Here is a 19,530-nt window from a genome sequence, read left to right on the forward strand (position 1 = left end):
AGAAGAACTCTCTCTTTTTTAGGGGCACAACTTGGTTTGTTAAGTATAGTTAAAAATTAACTTTTATTTGGTTATCAATTAAAATATAGCGAGCCAACCATAAGGACAAGTACAATTTTACATACAAACATTAAACATATAGCACATGTCAGAGAGACTCTATCTCCTAGACAAAAAAGAAGAAAATTTCTATGTGATAGTTACAGTTACTGTCTGTGTTATCGCTTTGGTGCTTCAAAAAATTTTTTTTACAGTTTTACATACATACACACAACATATAACTCCTGTCAAGAGAAATTTTCTCTACTAGACAGTATATACAGCATATATGACACAGTTCAAAAATTTAAAGACAGTGCTTGATTCGCTATAATCTAATGCAAAGAAAACATAAGAATGCCTCTACACATTTGAGCTTATGTATCATAGACATGTAGACACTGTGTCGATTGCAATTTTAGTGAGCCAAGAGGCAGCCAGTATACTTATCTTACTCTCTGCAACCTGCCAATGGACTGTCAAATGTACTCAAAAAGGCTCCCGGTCAGCTCTTATATGAGGCGGGTGTCGGGGGGACAGTTAGCTTCTCATTTGCGGCTGTCCATAAGAAATTTCCCCTGTGGATCTCTGTTAGTAAGCCAGGATCCGTGTGCGGTTACCCTGCAGCTCTAGGAGACGCACACGTGGACTGGGGATTAGCCCGTCTCTGTCCCGCTCGGGGAGAGGAATAATTGGCGGTTCCTTCTCACTGGTATGGAGCGCAGTTGATGTATGCCGCTCAGGGCGGTAGCTGGATGACACGGAGTTCACTGTCCCGTTCAGGGAAAGGGGTGATAGCCGGTTCCTTAGCACATGTGTGGAGCGCAACTGATGTATGCCGCTCAAGGCGGTAGCTGGATGACAAGGGTTCAACCCTAAATTGAGTAATTAACCTAATATTAATACACTGTAGCACAAGAAGGCACCCTTTTGTTTGGATCCACCAAAGTTCTAAAGGAGTGATGCTCCGGTATCCTTAAATAAGGAAGGGGCCTAAAGATTAATAGCCACATACAGCACTGATGTTGATCTCATTATATTTATTGTATGTCATTTTTCTGGGATACTTAATGTGTTAACAGGAAGACCGCTTTTGCATAATAGAGGATTATATATTGACAGGTTGTTGCATCTATTAGATATCCAGCCTCTTCTATCTATGACATAAATCTGGCTTCCCTGTATCAGGGATACCTTTCCCTCTAGTGTCAGGTGTTTGTGATTATACATAATAGCAGTCCCTTATATACTTTGAAACACTTTGTCATATTAGCATTGTCTAGTTATTTGAAACAAATGCTATGGTTGTGGTGACTAAACACTGGCAACCAAAGGACATTGGTGAGACATTAGACTGACAAATTGCATTGTAACATAACCACAAACTCCTGATATATGTGCAATTGTTATTTGCAGCATTACAGTGTAATATCAGTAACAACAAGACTGCATAGTAACAGGACACTGTGCTGACAAACAGCATTGCAACATTGTTCTAAAATCTTTGTTTTGTGTTACTATTCATAGTGACTTAGCAATTCTTTGTTTTGATGTGACCATTTGTAGTATCTCAGTAATTTGATGTAACAATAACAAGTGGGACTACACCACATTTGAAGATATATTTTCTTATAAGGTATATTTTCACTAGCTTGCGATTTAGTACATGTAGCTAAATCATACTAAAGTACAGCAGCTACAAAATACACGTTTACAGTAACAGCGACTTTTACAATACTTTCTTTTTTTGTCCTGTCTAGTAGAGAAAATTTCTCTTGACAGGAGTTATATGTTGTGTGTATGTATGTAAAACTGTAAAAAAATTTTTTGAGTAAATAGCTTTTTTTGAAGCACCAAAGCGATAACACAGACAGTAACTGTAACTATCACATAGAAATTTTCTTCTTTTTTGTCTAGGAGATAGAGTCTCTCTGACATGTGCTATATGTTTAATGTTTGTATGTAAAATTGTACTTGTCCTTATGGTTGGCTCGCTATATTTTAATTGATAACCAAATAAAAGTTAATTTTTAACTATACTTAACAAACCAAGTTGTGCCCCTAAAAAAGAGAGAGTTCTTCTTCTTTTCTTCTTCGCTGTTACTAGTACCCACCTATACAGAAACCGTTACGATTATAATGTGTGTTGTAGTGCCCAACTATACAGCACCATAACGGTTATTATGTGTGTTGTAGTGCCCACCTATACAGCACTGTTACGGTTATTGTGTGCTGTAGTGCCCACCTACACAGCAATGTTACGGTTATTGTGTGTTGTAGTGCCCACCTATACAGCACTGTTAATGTTATTCTGAAATACATTTGCCCGGCAGCAGTGTCCCCGCAAATCAGCTGCTGTCAATTTGAATCTTTCAGGATTGTACCATGTGGCTACTGCCCACGTCTGGTAATAATCAGCCTGAGCGAGCTGAAGCTTTGTTAGAGCGTTGGAGGCTAGGGCTGGTACAGCTTCAGATGATACCCAGGACATCCTTTCAGACAGAAAATAATGAGAAGGCGGCTTTATAAAGGGTAATCCTGTTATATTATTGGCAAGAGAGACAGCCTGTTCCTGTCTGGGACATGTCTGACCATCACTGAAGCACATGTTTAATATACAGATCTGTTCCTGATTGTAGATGATTGTGTAGCTCCGTACAGTATACCTATTGCCAATCACAACTGATAAATGACCAGCATATAAAGCTAATCAAACACTAATCATAAGTGAAGATAAAAAATACATTTTTACAGCAACATCCTTATTCCTGACTTGTATATAATATAAAATAAGCTGCAAGTACTGAAAGGCTTTGGGTCTATAACAGTTGCTACATTGCACTGTAAGGGCTATATTTACTTAAGGTTGATTTTTATAATTTCTAAACTCGATTTAATAAATTAACCAATTTGTTTCAGGGGCTGAAACACAAAATTTACTGACATTTAAAAATGTAAAAATCAATATTAAAAAATTGTTTGTTAGTATAATGTGTGTTATAGCACAATACTTTTTATATAGGTTTCTTTATATAACACTGCTCATACTATGCTGCTCTGCACAAGACTTTGTATATAGGTTTCTTTATATAACACTGTTCATACTACACTGGTCTGGACAAGACACTGGAGAGATTTTTTAAACTTTGAAGAGAGCCCAAGCCATTTTACAGGCTGTGTTGGAAAAATTACAGGAGACGATGGTTGAGACTTTGGGGCCCATTTCTGGGTGGAATATTACCCCCCAGGATCGCATTGTAAAATGCAATCCCATCGTTGAGATGTATTACCGACCAGGAGCAGGGACAAGGCTCCAAAAAGAGACCACCCCTGCGAAGTCCAGAGCAGGAAGCCGGGATACAGTTAGTGCTGACCTCACTGCCGCTGGAGGAGGCGGTCGGCGGCGGTGAAGGGGGAATCGCAGCATATACATTGGGGTGATACTTAATATTTGCGGCTAACCCCCGAAAACCATGATCTCGGTGCTATGAGGCTTCCCATTGTATTGCCCTACAATACATAAATATCATACAATGTAAATTACAGCACTGCATGTGTCTGTACTTATGTGCTTATAGCCAAATTACAAGGAAGGGGATACTGTACCTCACATGGCCACCCAGCCATAGCAAAGTGACGTAACTAGCTCTCCTGATTCCTGTCCAGCCAGTCAGAGCAAAGTGACATCACTAGCTCTCCTGATTCCTGTCCAGCCAGAGCAAAGTGACATCACTAGCTCTCCTGATTCCTGTCCAGCCAGAACAAAGTGACATCACTAGCTCTCCTGATTCCTGTCCAGCCAGCCAGAGCAAAATGACATCACTAGCTCTCCCGATCCCTGTCCAGCCAGCCAGAGCAAAGTGACATCACTAGCTCTCCTGATTCCTGTCCAGCCAGAGCAAAGTGGCATCACTAGCTCTCCCGATTCCTGTCCAGCCAGCCAGAGCAAAGTGACATCACTAGCTCTCCTGATTCCTGTTCAGCCAGAGCAAAGTGGCATCACTAGCTCTCCTGATTCCTGTCCCAGTGTGTAAGTAGTAAAGAGGCTGCTGCATGTGACAAGATTAAGATCGATGATACAGTAGATCCTAACATGACCCATCTAGGAGGTACAAAATCCTCTCTATGTGGACTTCTTTCTTAATTTATGATTGCCATCACCATTTTAAATAGTTCAACACCGATCATATATTAAGAGGGTAGACAATATTATGTCCCTCCTGGAATGGGTTATGTTGGGGGGTATGCACAATCTAATGTACCCCCACACCCTTCCCTTTTCCCAGGCTCATTTGGACCTGTATTTGTTCCTACGTTATCCATAACACCAATAACATTAATTTCCATTCAATTTTGACAGATCACAGTATTTTTCACCAAGATTAGCCAAAGGCAGGGGCATAACTTGACCTGTCTGGGCCCCATAGCAAACATTTTAAAGGGTCCCTCGGCACTTCGCTAGAATAATGGGGGGTGGTTTGGGCTCAGAATAGTAGTTGGGTATGACAGAGTAGAAAGCAGGGCCAGACAGATGTGAGGGGGAGGGTTAAGTTAATTCAGGGGGAGGTGCACTGTGACTTTACTGGGTGGGGGTGGCAGACACTGGAATAGAGGGGGCCACCGGGGGATGGTTGGTTATATGGGAAGGGCACTGGAATGTGAATGGGGGGGGGGGGTGGTTGGTTAAATGGGGAGCACGGGGATGGTTGGTTAGATGGGGCATTGGGCTGGGGATGGTTGGTTAGATGGGGGACTACTGTGCTGCGGATAGTTGGTTAGATGATGAGGCACTGGGCTGGGAACGGGGGATGGTTGGTTAGATGGTGGGATACTGGGCTGGGGGATGGTTGGTAAGATGGTTTGCTTATAGGGACAACGCACATTCCAGTTCCTTGGGTCCGGCATCTGCTGCTACTTGAAGCTTATGATCAGTGTTGGGTGAGGGAGAAGCCACCAAGTAATTTCCCCTGCTGGTCTCACAATCAGCAATGGAGCTGGGACTGGCGCCAAGAGGGAGCCGCAAAGTCACCCCCTGCCCTCCCCCCTGCTGGTTTCATATTTAGGTTAGGCATTGGGGGAAAGCTGCTATCTCCCTTTGCTGGGAGTAAGACCGAGCTGTGCTAGCTTGGGGCAGCACAATGAAGATATAGCAAACTAATAATACTACTATTATTATGTGCCATAATTATGTTAAATATAGTTTTTTATAGGCACTGGCTGGCCATAAACCAAGTTCTGTCAGCTTATTCCCCAGGTGCTCAGTATTTGGTGTGCTTGGGTGCGGTTCTGTCTCTTTAAGCCTATGAGCTAGTACCTACACCCACTGAAGAAGCATATGTTGTATTTAAAATCTGTATGATATTTTTAGCCCAATAATGCAAAGCAATTCGCATATTTTTAAGAGTCGTGTATGGACTCACTAAAACTAAATGCCATGATGTGGTTGGTGACCGTGTCAAATTATTTTGGAAACTAACATTCCCTGATTTTAGATGAAAGGCAGTTTGGAATGTTTAGGTGATGCTGAGAATGTATGATTTGATGTGTTTGTGTGTGTGTGTGGCAGGGATAACAGGATTTCCCTGGCTAAACCACATAACAGCAGTTAAAGATTGATTGGTTGGTTTTGAATGAGGTCAGGAATCAACTACGGCCAAATAATTTGTAGCACCTTTGAGCTGCCTTTAGGAATCTTGTCTGTATACAGTGAAGAGGTTACTGATGCTGAATAAGATGGCCAGGCAATAGGCTGGGATATGAATTACAGTAGGAGCCTGTGAAGTGCATGCCAATATTGTTTGTCAGAACATGAAATGTAATGGTGTAACCTGTTATCTGCTGTGATTTGGCGTAATACCCATGTGAGTGACCGAGCTGCAGGTTTACCTGGTGTATGTGATCATTGTCACTATATAGGCTGCCTAGACTCCCCTCCAAATTATACCCTTTATGTGATGCTCAAAGGCAGCGATCAGGGAGTTCTGTAAGAGCTGGGTCTAGGCTGCCTAAGGGGCCCACAGCAACCTGACACATATATATTATATAAGTAAATTTGAATAAAATGTTGGCTGAATCCTGGTGTGAGCGAGGCAGAGGAAAATAAATCTAAAACAGACATTTTCCTCTGTACCGTGAGTCTCAGATGGTAGCAGGAGCTACTGAATAAAGGTAGAAGACCTCCAGGTCCCTACTGTCCTCAGGCTGTCACGACCACCATTGCAGCTACCCTTGCTCCCTGTGCTGTTTCAGCCCTGCAGTGCTCTGACGCTATGCCCTCTGCCCTGGCGCTCACCTCTGCTTCTGATGCCGACCTGCTACATTCTGTCACTCTGTCACCCAGGCTCCATGTTCCGTTGCCGGGTGTCGGTTCTGGTGTGCAGTGTCTGGGCGTGCTGGCTCCGGGTAGCGTGAGGCGCGATCCGCCATGATGGTGTCCGCGTCCTTCTAGGCCTCAGGCTGGGAAGCGCCGGCTGCAGCGCCTCCACGTAGTATTCTCTGCCGGCTGGTTTCTGTCTCCACAACGGGCGGCGGCCATCTTGTTGGTGTCCTCAGCCTATACTTCGCAGCTCCAGCCGTGATGTCACTCCCGCGGCCAATCACCATCAAGCTCAGCACTTAAATACTGACTAGCCGGGCCAGACCGGCAGTCAGTACAATGTTGTCCACCCGATAGCATCTCTGGCAATTCCTGCAGTCTTTGCTGCAGGCTGACTCCCCAACTTCCAGGTGAAGTCTTCGCTTCCTCCATTCCTGCTGGTCGTCCACTGCATTCAACCACAAGGACAAGGTTAAACATCCCACAGGTGTCATCTTCCTCCTTAAGTTTCCTGACGGTTAATTCCCGTGGCCAGATTCTCTGGTGCCTTGGCAGCCACGACCGCATTCAGCGGGATTCCTTCAATTGACTTCATCTTCCAATTCTTCAATTATTATTCTTCAATGCTTATTCTACAAATCATCATATCTTCAAGTCCTTCAATAACTTCATCATTCACCCTCATATACAAATTCTTTCAATAAGTTATTGTTGTATTCATCATCATTCATCCAAATATCTACAGTTATTCCATTGTGCCATTATCATATCCTTGTATCGCAGTATCTTCATTAAAAAGGTTTAATTTTATTCAATTGCTTCACTCCGCTCTGTTGTTCATGCAACAGCCCTACATTAAAGCACCCAGCCTCCGTTATACTCCGGCTGGTGCTTCACCAAGCTCACGAAACGTGACACAGGCCTGACGACAGGAGGGGTGAAAGGGGACAGTAAGCCTGGGCCCCCAACTACCCAAGGCCAGCCCCCTGCTCAGCCGTCCAACCCACTCAGTCCTGAACTCAACTTCTCCTCCCCTTGTTCAGATTTTTTATTGTATTTGGTGTTTTTCAGTGTTATGCTGATGTTTTGCCGTTGCCTTTCCCTAATTCATGTATCCCGGGGGTTTTGTTTGATTGCCAATGTGAAAGTTCAGCCAGAACAATTTTTTCAAGGGGCGCCATTTCTTAAAAACTTGCCCCCGGGCACCAGGAACCCTTATTCTATTTTCTACTGTTCTTGAATGATGCTCCAACCCTTCAAATCCTGTCATGTGTTTGAAAAATGACAGGAGCTGATTGGTTGGGGCAGATTTATTAAGCTTGGAGAAGAGATAAACTGGAGATAAAGCGGAGAAAAGGTAAAAGGAGATAAAGCACCAGCCAATCAGCTGTGTTTGAAAAAGACAGTTGGGAGTTGATTGGCTGGTTCTTTATCTCCTTTTACCTTTTCTCCGCTTTATCTCCAGTTTATCTCTTCTCCAAGCTTAATAAATCTGCCCCTGAGTTACTGCTACAGTACACGACTGCATTAACGCAAAGGTGTACAGACACAGTGGCATACAATGCAGTATATAGACCGTTTGTGATGGCTGGTGATGTTACAGACAGAATCCTGTCTAGTGTCTCAGGGGGTCTTTATAAAGGGGTGATTATGTCTGAAATTACAGCAAAATGCTAGATTATTACTAACAACCCAACAGAATGAAAAGTCATTCCAAGAAAATATTAAAAGGCTTCGGAAATCTACCAATTACTATAAGCAATACAACAAAAGCATAAAGGAAAAAAAAAAATATCAAAAAGCAAATTGCAGAAACCGCGCAGCCGGTTCCTCTGCTAAGCACTCACTGAACGCATTATGATTATCAAGACATTTAAGTGCTTGGAAATTGGCTGAGATAGAAAAAAGATTTCTTCATGACAAAGTCCATTTTGTAAGCACCCGGTGAGCGCGAGGCGGCGCGCCGCACAGATACAGCTATTACTGCTGGTAGGACAACAATAAGTGCTGTGATTACAGAGACGCGGTGATTACGGGATTACATTCTGGGGCTGATGAAAGAGTTTACAGGGAACGGCAAACTTCGCAGAAGCCCAGGATGAAGAGAAATGCGGCACCTGTAATTACAGATGTAGCGCCTCTCAGCCAGCATTGGGAATTGCCAGATTCCCAGCGCTGGCGGAGAGGCGCTGCATCTGATGGGGACGCACGATCGTCTCACAACCACACGCGTCGGTACTTATGTAATATCTGGGCGCCCGATTTTTTCATCGCATCGCTTGCAATATAGCGGCCACACTACTGTATATAAAATCAACTCCATGCGTAGTTGGATAGTGGGGGTATGAAATCACCCATGGGGGACTATACAATGAAAAATCGCATCGCATCGCATGCCTTAAGTAGTTGCATGCAATGAAAAAATCGGGCGCACAGATAATACATAAGTACCCACGCGTCCCCTTCACTGGGTGGTGGGGGGGGGGGGCTGGCGGAAACCGCTTCAGGGAGATGGGCAGGGTTAGTGCAGGATGTGGGCAGCTATGGGGGGGAGGGCAGCGGCAGCTCCGTCAGAAAGGGGCATGATTTCTCATACACGCGTACCCCCTTATGGCGGAAGGCGGCAAATGGCGATAGAATCCATCTGTATACCAACAGCCAATAGGTCGACACATAAAAAAAGGTTGACATAAGCAAAATGAAGACATAAAAATGGTCGACACGTGGTCAACACGAGTTTTTCATGTTTTTTTCTCTCTAAAAAACAGCTTGTTCTTACTTCACAATATACAGTAAGTGGGCACAAAGGTAGATTATAACAGTGCCAGAAGTGCAGACGCGGTACACAGTGTCCATGTCGGCAAATTTTGACATAGACACCAAAAAAGTACAACCTCATGTGGGCCTTTTCCTGTGTCAACCATTTTCATGCCGACATTTTGCTTGTGTCGTCCTTTTGTTAATGTTGACCTAAAGCTGGTCGAACTTTTCCATGCGTCGATGTATTTCCTGTCGACCTAATTACTGTTGTGGACTAATGAGCCACACCCGCTAGATAAAGGATAAGTACTTGTCACATACATATGGAGCCACACATATCCAACACACCAGCGTCCCGTCTCGAGAATGGGAAATGCATGACCATGAGATGGTCGCGCGCCCCCGTCTCGGTGAACAGCGCACCAAGGCGCGTCGCTCTGGCGCACCGATGGGCTGGATAAGCGCGGCTCCACCTGTATTTGTTAAACCAAAAATATAACAAGTAACTCTTTATAATTTACACTATGGCATAAACCATACCTTGCAACTGTCCCAATTTTCACAGGAAAGTCCAGTATTTGGGGACTGTCCCGCTGTCCCACCAATGGGCAGTGGTGTCCCGCGGCAGTTGGGAGTCCCCCTGTCACTCGCTGCTCTGCTTAGCGCCAGAGGGGCTGGAGAAATCTCAACAGCTCACTGACAAAAACTGAAGGCGTGGCTCACTATAGCCTCATTATCACAAAGCCACACCTTCCTTTGCCATTGCCACGCCTTTTACCCCTCTATGTTGGAAAGTATCCATAAACATCTTAATATACATTATTTGCGTATTTTATGCCATATCACTTCAATATACAACAGACGGTCTTACTCAGGCTCTGATGTCAAAGTGGACGTGGTTTCGTTAAAGCCATATTGGTAGAAAACGCTTCTTGTAGTTGTTTTTACAGTAGTTATTTTCCCCGACTGAGTCAGCGCTCTCGATGAGAAATGTAGAAATAGTTCCTGTCTGAAGACAATTCTAAAAATGTCTATGAATACAGGAAAAAATATTTGGAGGATTAAGGGCAAAAATTATGTTTTTTGCATTCTAAATAAACACTTACAATGGAAATAGACCATTAAAGAGTCATGTATTGTATAATCATTCCATCAGGCGTAAGAATATTTCACAGATTCACCACTTTCATAACTAAATATAGTTTGCATTCATTTAAGGACACATTGACAGAACGTTATTAAATTGATTTAAATGTCCCAATACTTAAGAGGTGGCCAAAGCATCAATCGTAATCGAGTGGTCGACTGCTGACATGTGACCAGTCAATCGCAGTGGACACGATCTGCAGTAGCCATTAAGATTCAAGCTGATTCTTACTGGTGGAGCTTCCATTCAGCTGCCAAAGAGCTGGGTTGAGGGGCACATTGGGGGCAGGGCTATGTGAATGATTGCAGGGAGTGTGTGTGTGTGTGTTTTCTTGTGGAGCAATGTGTATTGAGTTTTTTCCACTGTCAGACAATGGGATTTGGGGTCCGATTCAGACCTGCAAGCACAGGTTCAAATTTCGGCCCCTGTCTGATGTTGGGGCTACTGCACATGGGGATTGTCAGTAGCCCCAACAGGTGGGGACGTTTCATGGGCACGCCCACAAAAACGGTGGGCTCGCACATATAAATTCTGGGAGTGCCCCGCCCAACTCAGGCGTTCCTTTACCCACTAGGGATGGGTGCACGACGTCGGTACCCGTTCAGAACTCGCTTGAACCCGTGCACCCACTGAGTGACTCCTGTAGGGGGGGCATGAGTGCAGCAGGACTGCGTTAACTGCTGGCTGGGCTCCGAACACACGCAGCCCAGCGGACAGGTCTGAATCGGACCCTTTATCCTGTGAAGCAATGTGTTAGAATTGTTTCCTGTGGGACAATATATTCATTACTGAGGTGGCCACAGTGTGACTTTGGGTGAGATAGTCCTTACACCTTTTTGCAGTAAGGCCACCCTCATTTTTGTTATTCCATGCCCTGATGAACCCTTTTTCAGGTGCACACAAATATGCCACAAATATACACACTGCCAGGGCAGATGGGCAGTATAGTTGGATTTACTGTTTGGGTCTTCAAATAATCTATTCATGTAAGAGCGCCCGGGGGCAGTTACTCACCTTGGCGCCCACCGCCTCTTACGTTCAGGAACCTGGAACCTCGTGCTCTCCTCGGCGGGGTCCAGCCACGGGTGTAACTGCAAAGGGGAGCACTGCACTCTAGTTGCATCTGGCATTTGCATTTGCACTCCTGCTGTATCTAGGGGGATATGTATCAAGCCTTTGATACACACAAACTGGGGACATTTCACAAAGCAACCAATCGGCTTCTGACATTTATCTAGCACAGTCTTTGAAATTACATTTATATGCTGAGAGGCCCACTCGATTTTTCGTGAGACTCCAAGCTGCACCGGGGTAAGCAAGCGTGCACCAAGGCTGGATACATCTCCCCTCCAGTGAGTTCACAAATTACAGCAATGCAGCTTTTTTCCTGATTAGTAACGCCATTATCGCGCCACCCACCTATATTTCATCGGTATGTAATAGTCCTCTGCGCTGACCGTCAGAGAATTACCATATGCTAACGCCAACATCGCACATCAAGACTACGGTCTTGTCATATGTCACTATATTCATAGTCTAGAACACAGAGCTTCTGTTGTCTCATTTATCACACTCATTGATGTTTTAACAATGACTTTCCCAGAAAAGGCAAGAAAACAATTGACCTATTAACAGAATACTCTGATTGTGCGCCTGACAGTACGCGCTGTTCTCCATCGGAGATACTGCTCAGAAGTATAGGCACACATTATCTGTCGGAACAGAGAACAACGCAGAGAGATACAGTAGGTACTATGGGCGTAGGTGTTTCCAGAACAAGCTTCATGATCTTTCCAAAAGTTCTAAAAGTTTTCGGAAACAAGCGGCTGCTCTGATTGGACGCTCCCTGATTACACCTAAACAATTGCTGTCAGAATGTAAGCTGATTAGTTCCCATCAGTTCTCATAGAACAATGGTGACTTTCTATTTAGCTATTAATGCACGGAACCGGCAGGTGCTCAGCTAGGGTGAGGTTTGTGGCCTCAGGCCCAGGATTGAACGTGTAATACAGGGAAACCGCATCTATTGTATTTGCTAGGTTAAGGATCATTGAGTAGGCAGCATGGTGGTCGACATGCAGGAAGGGCGACATGACTGTAAGTTGACATGGGTTAGGTGGACAGGGTCATTAGGTCGACACAAGCATTAGGTCGACATGGGGGAGGTCAACAGTGAAAAGGTCAACATGGGGTTTTTCGCATTTTCTTTGTCCCGAATTTCAACACAGTTGACATGGACACTGAAACGTAGCACCGCGTCCCCTCACATGGCTAGCTGTGCTCGCCATGCTTTGGGCACGGTGCCTCGCTATGCTCGGCACACTATTTTATTCTCCTGCCATGCCCTAGTGGATGGTAGGGCATGAAATTCCTCCAGTCGGCACATGTCGGCTCAAAAACAGTGAAAACCCCCATGTCGACCTAATGCTTGTGTCTACCTAATGAGCATGCCGACATAACCCATGTCGAACTACAGTCATGTCGACCTTAATGCTTGTCGACCATCTGTTACATCTGCCCCACCTGCAGTGCACCCCCGGAACTGACAGTACGGGTGACATTTAATAGGATGCAATTTTTTGCGCACTTTCAAAATCGCCCATTATCGCACTTTTTTTAAATCGCATTTTTGACGCGAATTTGCATATTTCATGAGGTGCGTATTCCGGAAAAAAAAGTGCGATAATGGGCGAATTTTAGGCATGAAAATGTGCGAATTTGAGGTAATGTGCGATTTTGTGTTTGTAAAAAAAAATTAAAAAATGCGTCGGACCTGGTTCCAAAAATACGGGGGACAGAAAATCTGGGGTTCCCCCGTATTTTGAAACCAGCACAGGGCTCCAACAGCCCGCTGTGTCATGCCACAGCCCGTGGACACTTTTTACATAAGGTCCCCCGGCCGGAACATGAGCACCGTGGCTGGTCAGCCTTGGACGGGGTACCTGGAGTAGTGGGAACCCCCTAATAAAGGGGTCCCCCCCCCAGGCTTCACCCATCCAGGGCTGAAGCCCGGGGCTGTCACCGGTGTCCGTGGCCAGTGGACGCCGACCTGATAGGGTTAAAACATAGCTCAGCCCTGATTGACTGAGCTATGCATCTCCATGGAGACTCATCGCCCAATGACGCTATCAGCCTCTGTAGCGCTGGGACAGCGCTATAGAAGCTGTTAGCAGCGCCGGAGAATGCCGGCTCACCCCGCTGTCAGTGCGAGGTGAGCCGGCTATGCAGAAGGGAGACCAGCGCTGGATCTTGGATTGGTAAGTATATTGGTGTAAAAGTGAGGTGTGTGTTTGTGTGTGTGTAATAAAGTTATACTTTTCTGTTTGTGTGTCTTTTCTTTTAACATTCTTTTTACAGGTGGACTACAAGTCCCAGTGGGCCCATTAATGCCCCGCATGCTGGGACTTGTGGTTCTCCAAGTCCCAGCACGCGTGGGAGGTCTGCTGGTACTTGTAGTTCTCCTGTGAGTTTTAACCCTATCAGGCCGGCGTCCACTGGCCACGGACGCCGGTGACAGCCCCGGGCTTCAGCCCTTGGCGGGTGAAGCCTGGGGGGGAACCCTTTATTGGGGGGTCCCCACTCCTCCAGGTACCCCGTCCAAGGCTGACCAGCCACGGTGCTCATGTTTCGGCTGGGGGACCTTATGTAAAAAAGTGTCCCCCGGCTGTGGCATGACACCGTGGGCTGTTGGAGCCTGGTGCTGGTTTCAAAATACTGGGGACACCTATGCTTTTTGTCCCCCGTATTTTTGGAACCAGGTCCGGCTCAATGATCTGTGCAGGGTTCTGGCCAATTCCCATATCAGAACCTGGTCTAAATGATTGGCGATTTTTAGACACATTTTCACGAATTCGCATCTCATTAAATATGAGAATGGTATACATTTTAATGGGAAAACATCTGGATGCGAGTTCCGTCACGAATAAAAATCGCACTTTCAGAAAGTGCGATTTCGTGGCAAAATCAGCATTTTTTGCAGTTTTTAGCATCTCACTAAATATGCGAATTCGGGTAAAAGTGCGATTTCGGAAGTTTTTGGCGAAAATATCGCAAAAGTCACATTTTCGCATCTCATTAAATGTCACCCTACAAGCTCTGGAATGACAGAGATTGATGAATGGAACCTGTCCGGTCCTATGTTCCGGGGTCCTCTCTGGTTCCAGTTTTACCCGTTCCATACCTCCCAACTTCTGCTGAAGGGCGAGTGCCCGAAAAGGGGACGTGGACTATGCAAATGGGGATGTGGCCAATGCAAATTAGTCACCATTGGGCCACACCCCTGTTTCGCCCTGTGCGACGCAGAATAGATGCTATGTGCACAGCCTCTATTCACTTCAGGCTGTAGGGACTCCCAACTGCCCCCCCCCCCCCCCCCCCCCGCCTTTCCTGACATCACCTCTGGCTCCATCTCTGTATTCTCAGTATATAATCATTGATCTGCATTCCTGCTTGAACATAGCGTTCGGTCACATGACCAGCTCCACTCTCCCTCCCCCTGCGATTATCTCTGTACTCAGGGTCTGTGTCTTCCCCTGTTGTCTGACCAGAAATCCAGTATCTATAAGTAATAGAGACAGCAAGGAGATCTCATCCCAGGGGCCTGATGTTCTGTACACAGCCCTATTGTGCTGCGCCTGACAGGGGAACTGCGGGTGGTGCATTGTACAACTACGCCCTTCTCCAATATCTGCCACTGCCCATCCATTGCCTCAGGCAGAAGCACCTCCCACAGGGGGGCAGCTAGGCTGCCAGATTTTCCATGCCATCTGCAGTTCTAGCCTATGGGCAGGTGCTGCCGGGTGTCGGTGCATGCACCGGAGCGCAACAGTTGGCCGAAGTAGAAAATTAAGTGGCCGTGACTGAATAATGATACATTCAGGTGAATAAAGACCTTGGTACACAGTACTGCAGGCTTGCCTACTCTCCCAGAATGGCCGGGAGCCTCCCAGAAATCGTGTCCTTCTCCCGGAAGGGTGGGCAAGTCTCCCGCATTCTGGTAATTACCCCTGCTCCCCCCTTGCCCGCTGGTTTAATTACCTGAAATTGCGGGTCCGCAGAGAGGGGGCAGGGCTAAAATGACGCGATCGCGGCATTTCGCGGCATTTAACCCCGTCCCCTCTCCACGGCCCGCGAATCACAGAGTTTTCCAGCATGGGGGCGGGGCCAAGTGATGCCATACTTGCTCCCAACCCCCTGACGTGTTGCCTTCTCCCGGAGAGGTGAAATTGAAAGTAGGCAAGTATGCAGTACTGTGAGACAGTGTATAACATGCACCTGGCGATATTAGGGCTAAACAGATACAGACAGGGGAGCCAAGAGGGGGGTGCTAATTACCCAGGCCCAGTAGGGGGGTCTGGTTCCTTCCCCCCATGGAAGCCCTGCTGTATGCTGGGCTGCAGTGTGGGCGGGGTGGAGCTTAAAGTACTATTTCTGTATTTTATGTTAAGGGTGCATGGCCATGCCTCCCATGATTAGATCACGCCCCCAGATAAATACCCGGGCCGGTACATTGTGTGCTGAGGATAATGGAATTACAGTAAATGAATGAAACCTCTCCTTGCATTCTATCACTGAGGAGATGTGAATGAGAAGCTCGGAGTAATGCCGGTGGCTGCTGTGTACGCACAGTCACATGATCTATGTTTGTCTATGAGACGGATCCAGGGTTTGTTGGGATCTATGTGCAGGGAACATGCTACCTGCACCCTTACAATGGGCCCTGGGTGCAGGGAGATCACTGTGTGTGGTGTGTGGGGTAGAGAGGATAAAGTACCCAGCCCCCTGCAATTATTTAATGCGCTCCTGGTATTGATGTATTATTCATGAGCGCAGGGATGGAGATGGCTTTCACTGTAATTACCTAATTCACTTTAGTTCTTTAATCAACATAAGACCTCCTTTACCCCTCGGGCTCTGGCCGCTCTGCACTGTAGTGCCGAATGCTGCTCAGTTCTACCAAAGGCAGTCGCCCCTATCCCTCTTTATTATTATCATTATTATTATTATTATAATTTTATTTATAAGGCACCACAAGTGTTTCGCAGCGCCGTACAAAGGAACAATACAGGGAAACAAAACTTGGCATAACATTGAATAAATAACAAAAATACAGTACAAATAAAGAGCGCCACAGTTCAATACACATTACAGCTTAAATGTAAGTAGTGAGGACTCAATCTACATACAACTAGAGGCTTGAGGCCAATGATGGAGATGAGTATGCAGACGAAGATGGTCACTGAGTGTTGGAGTAAAGGAGAGCAGAGCTCTGTTATTCTGGATAACTAGACTTTGTCCCCCCTCTCTGCCTGGGCATTCTCTCTCTCTCTCTCTCTCTCTCTCTCTCATCTCAGACAATCAGATCATAACTGTCATTTTTAAAACACAGCCTTTTATCATGGCAGATAGAATCTGATTGGCTCTTAAAGGCTTGGTACAGCTCTCTCTCTCTCTCCTTTCTCTTGCTTTCCCTTCTTTCATTTGGACATGGTTAGAATAACCTTGCCCGAAGCAAGCCTGCAAGGGGACACGTTTCCACAGTCACTAGGTCGACACAGGAAATAGGTTGACATGGTCATTAGGTCGACATAAAAAAGAAAGAAATTAGTTTCTCATTTCTTTTTCCTACTTTACTATCCAAGTGGGCACAGAGTGAGAATATAATAATGTGCCGAGCACAGCGTGGCACCGTGCCTGAAGCATGGCGAGTGAAGCGGTATACTGATACGGTGTCCATGTCGACTAAAGTCGACATAGACACCAACAAACAACCTGAAAAACTCATGTCGCCCTTTTTCATGTCAACCTATTCATGTTGACATAAAGCTTGTGTCGACCTAATGACTGTCGACCTGAGTTCTGTCGACCCTATGACCATACCCGTCAACGGTATACACATGGAGCCGTTCTCTGTGGACAGGGACCTGGCGCGGCTACCGCCATGTGGCAGGCCCACCATCTGCAAATAATGGGGAGCGAGCACACAAGACGCTTGCGTGCCCCATCTCCGCCGAGCTGGCGGACTGACAGACGGACTTTACTGTCACCCTAATATATATAACGGGTGATATTATTATTCTCTATCCTTTCTTTATGATTATGTTCTATTAGTTTATTGTATGCCAATATTTCCCCGGTCTGTTTTGCTCATTGAACGGAATGATCTCTGATTCCGTGCATGTTCCGTGTAGACATTGTGACCGTGTGTAATACACAAACAAGACAACATGTGAGTGACAGAACTTTCCATTCAGTGACATTGTGATGCATTCCGCAGAGCACAAACATGTTATTCCCGTGACACACACTAGCAGACACCCACAGGCTCCTCTGTCACCTGTTGGGGGATGTCCTGTATTCCTGTAATTGGTGAAGCATTCCTGTAATTGCTGGTGTAAAGCTGTAGGTGATGGTTATTCGGTACCAGTCACCCACAAAGAATGGAATCTATGAGATCACTGAGAAGTGACATAAATAAGAGATGGATGATCTGCAGTATGATGCAATCACTGGTGGTGAATGTTATATTTCAGCATATGGCATAACTCCATCTAGTGGTCAGAAGTGGAACTGCATAAAAGATCAAAACCTGTTTCTTGCTACAGGGAGCCCTCGCCAGTGCACTGATCAGCAGGGGATGTGGTCAAAATCCCGACAAGGTCAAAATACCAACATTTAAAATCCCGACAAGGTCAAAATACTGACATTTTAAATCCTGACAAGGTCAAAATACCGACATATACAATGTAGATAGGTGAAAAAGTCAACATGACTTTCGGTCGACAGGACGCAAGGTCGACATGGGTTTTTTCACAGTTTTTTGAGCCAACATGTGCCGACAGGCAGTATTTCATGCCCTACCATCCACTAGGGCATGGTGGGAAAATAAAATAGTGTGCCGAGCGCAGCGAGGCACTGTGCCCGAAGCATGGCGAGCGAAGCAAGCAATGCGAGGGGCTGCGGTTGACTTCCAACCTTGTCCATGTTGACTGTGTCAACATTCGGGTAAAAAGCGAACCGAAAGTCATGTTGACTTTTTGACCTGTCTACATTCTATATGTCGGTTTTTTGACCATGTCGGGATTTTAAATGTTGGTATTTTGACCGTCGGGATTTCATGCCGAATCCATCAGCAGACCCTGGGGAGGTGAGTGTGCCTACTGGGGTCACAGGGAGCCCTCACCATAGCACTAGGGTGGCCAATCCTGGGATTGGGATTGATGGGATCCCGGGATTTGGCTATAAAAACACAGGTATTTCAATCCCAGGATTATAGATTCCAATCCCAGGATTTCGGGAATAGACTGCACTTGCGGGCACTTGCTCAGACGCTGCCAGTCTGTTCCTGATGCCCAGCATGTGGCTCCGCACAGCGTGACGGTCAGATGTCACACTGCGCAGGCTGAACAGTCGAGCACCCCCAAACACCCCCAATCTAAACAGCGTGCTCAATCTCCCGCCTGCTGCCTGTGTGCCCACTTCTTGTGCCTCATAGATTGCTGCTTATTATTAACTACTACAGCTCTTTCCGTCCTGTGCCTCATAGTTCTGTAGTCCAGTGGCACTGACAGCCCATCCATTTGGGTAGTACTGCACTGCTGCTGCAAAAGTACCTATTGCTGTTAAGTACTCTGATATATTGCTGATTGATTCCAGTCCAGTGGCACCGACCGTAAAGTCCATTGGGTAGTACTGCACTGCTGCTGCGTAAGTGCATACTGCCGTTAAGTACACTGATATTGATATATATTGCTGATTAAGTCCAGTGGCGCTGATGTTAAAGTCCAGTGGTGCAGCCTACAGCTGTACACTGTAAAAATAAAATAAAGAATAAAGATTTATTTTCCTGATTTTTTCTGTCTCTGCCGTATGTGTGTGTAAGGGGTATGTGTATAAGGGTACACTACTCTCCGGTGAAGGCCGCAATATAGTTTTCCAATAAATTGGTTATTAATATAAAATAATCCCTTACATTTTTTCAGTCTCTGCTGTGTGTGCGTGGTTAGGGGTACACTACACTCCTGTGCCACCAGCATAATATTTGTCAAATAAAGGGATTAACTCATTATTAATCCTTTTAATTTTTTCTGTCTCTGCCGTGTGTGTGTGTGTGTGTGTAAAGGACAGGGTACATTACTCTCCTGTGCAGCCCGCATAATATTTTTCCAATAAGGGGGTTATTAATAATCCCTTTAATTTTTTTTGCTGTGTGTGTAATTTAGGGGTACACTACTCTCCTGTGCTGCATACTTTATAACTCCAGAAAGAT

Source organism: Crinia signifera, chromosome 3 (genome assembly GCF_055691185.1).
Source record: "Crinia signifera chromosome 3, ASM5569118v1, whole genome shotgun sequence".
NCBI classification, from domain to species: Eukaryota; Metazoa; Chordata; class Amphibia; order Anura; family Myobatrachidae; genus Crinia; species Crinia signifera.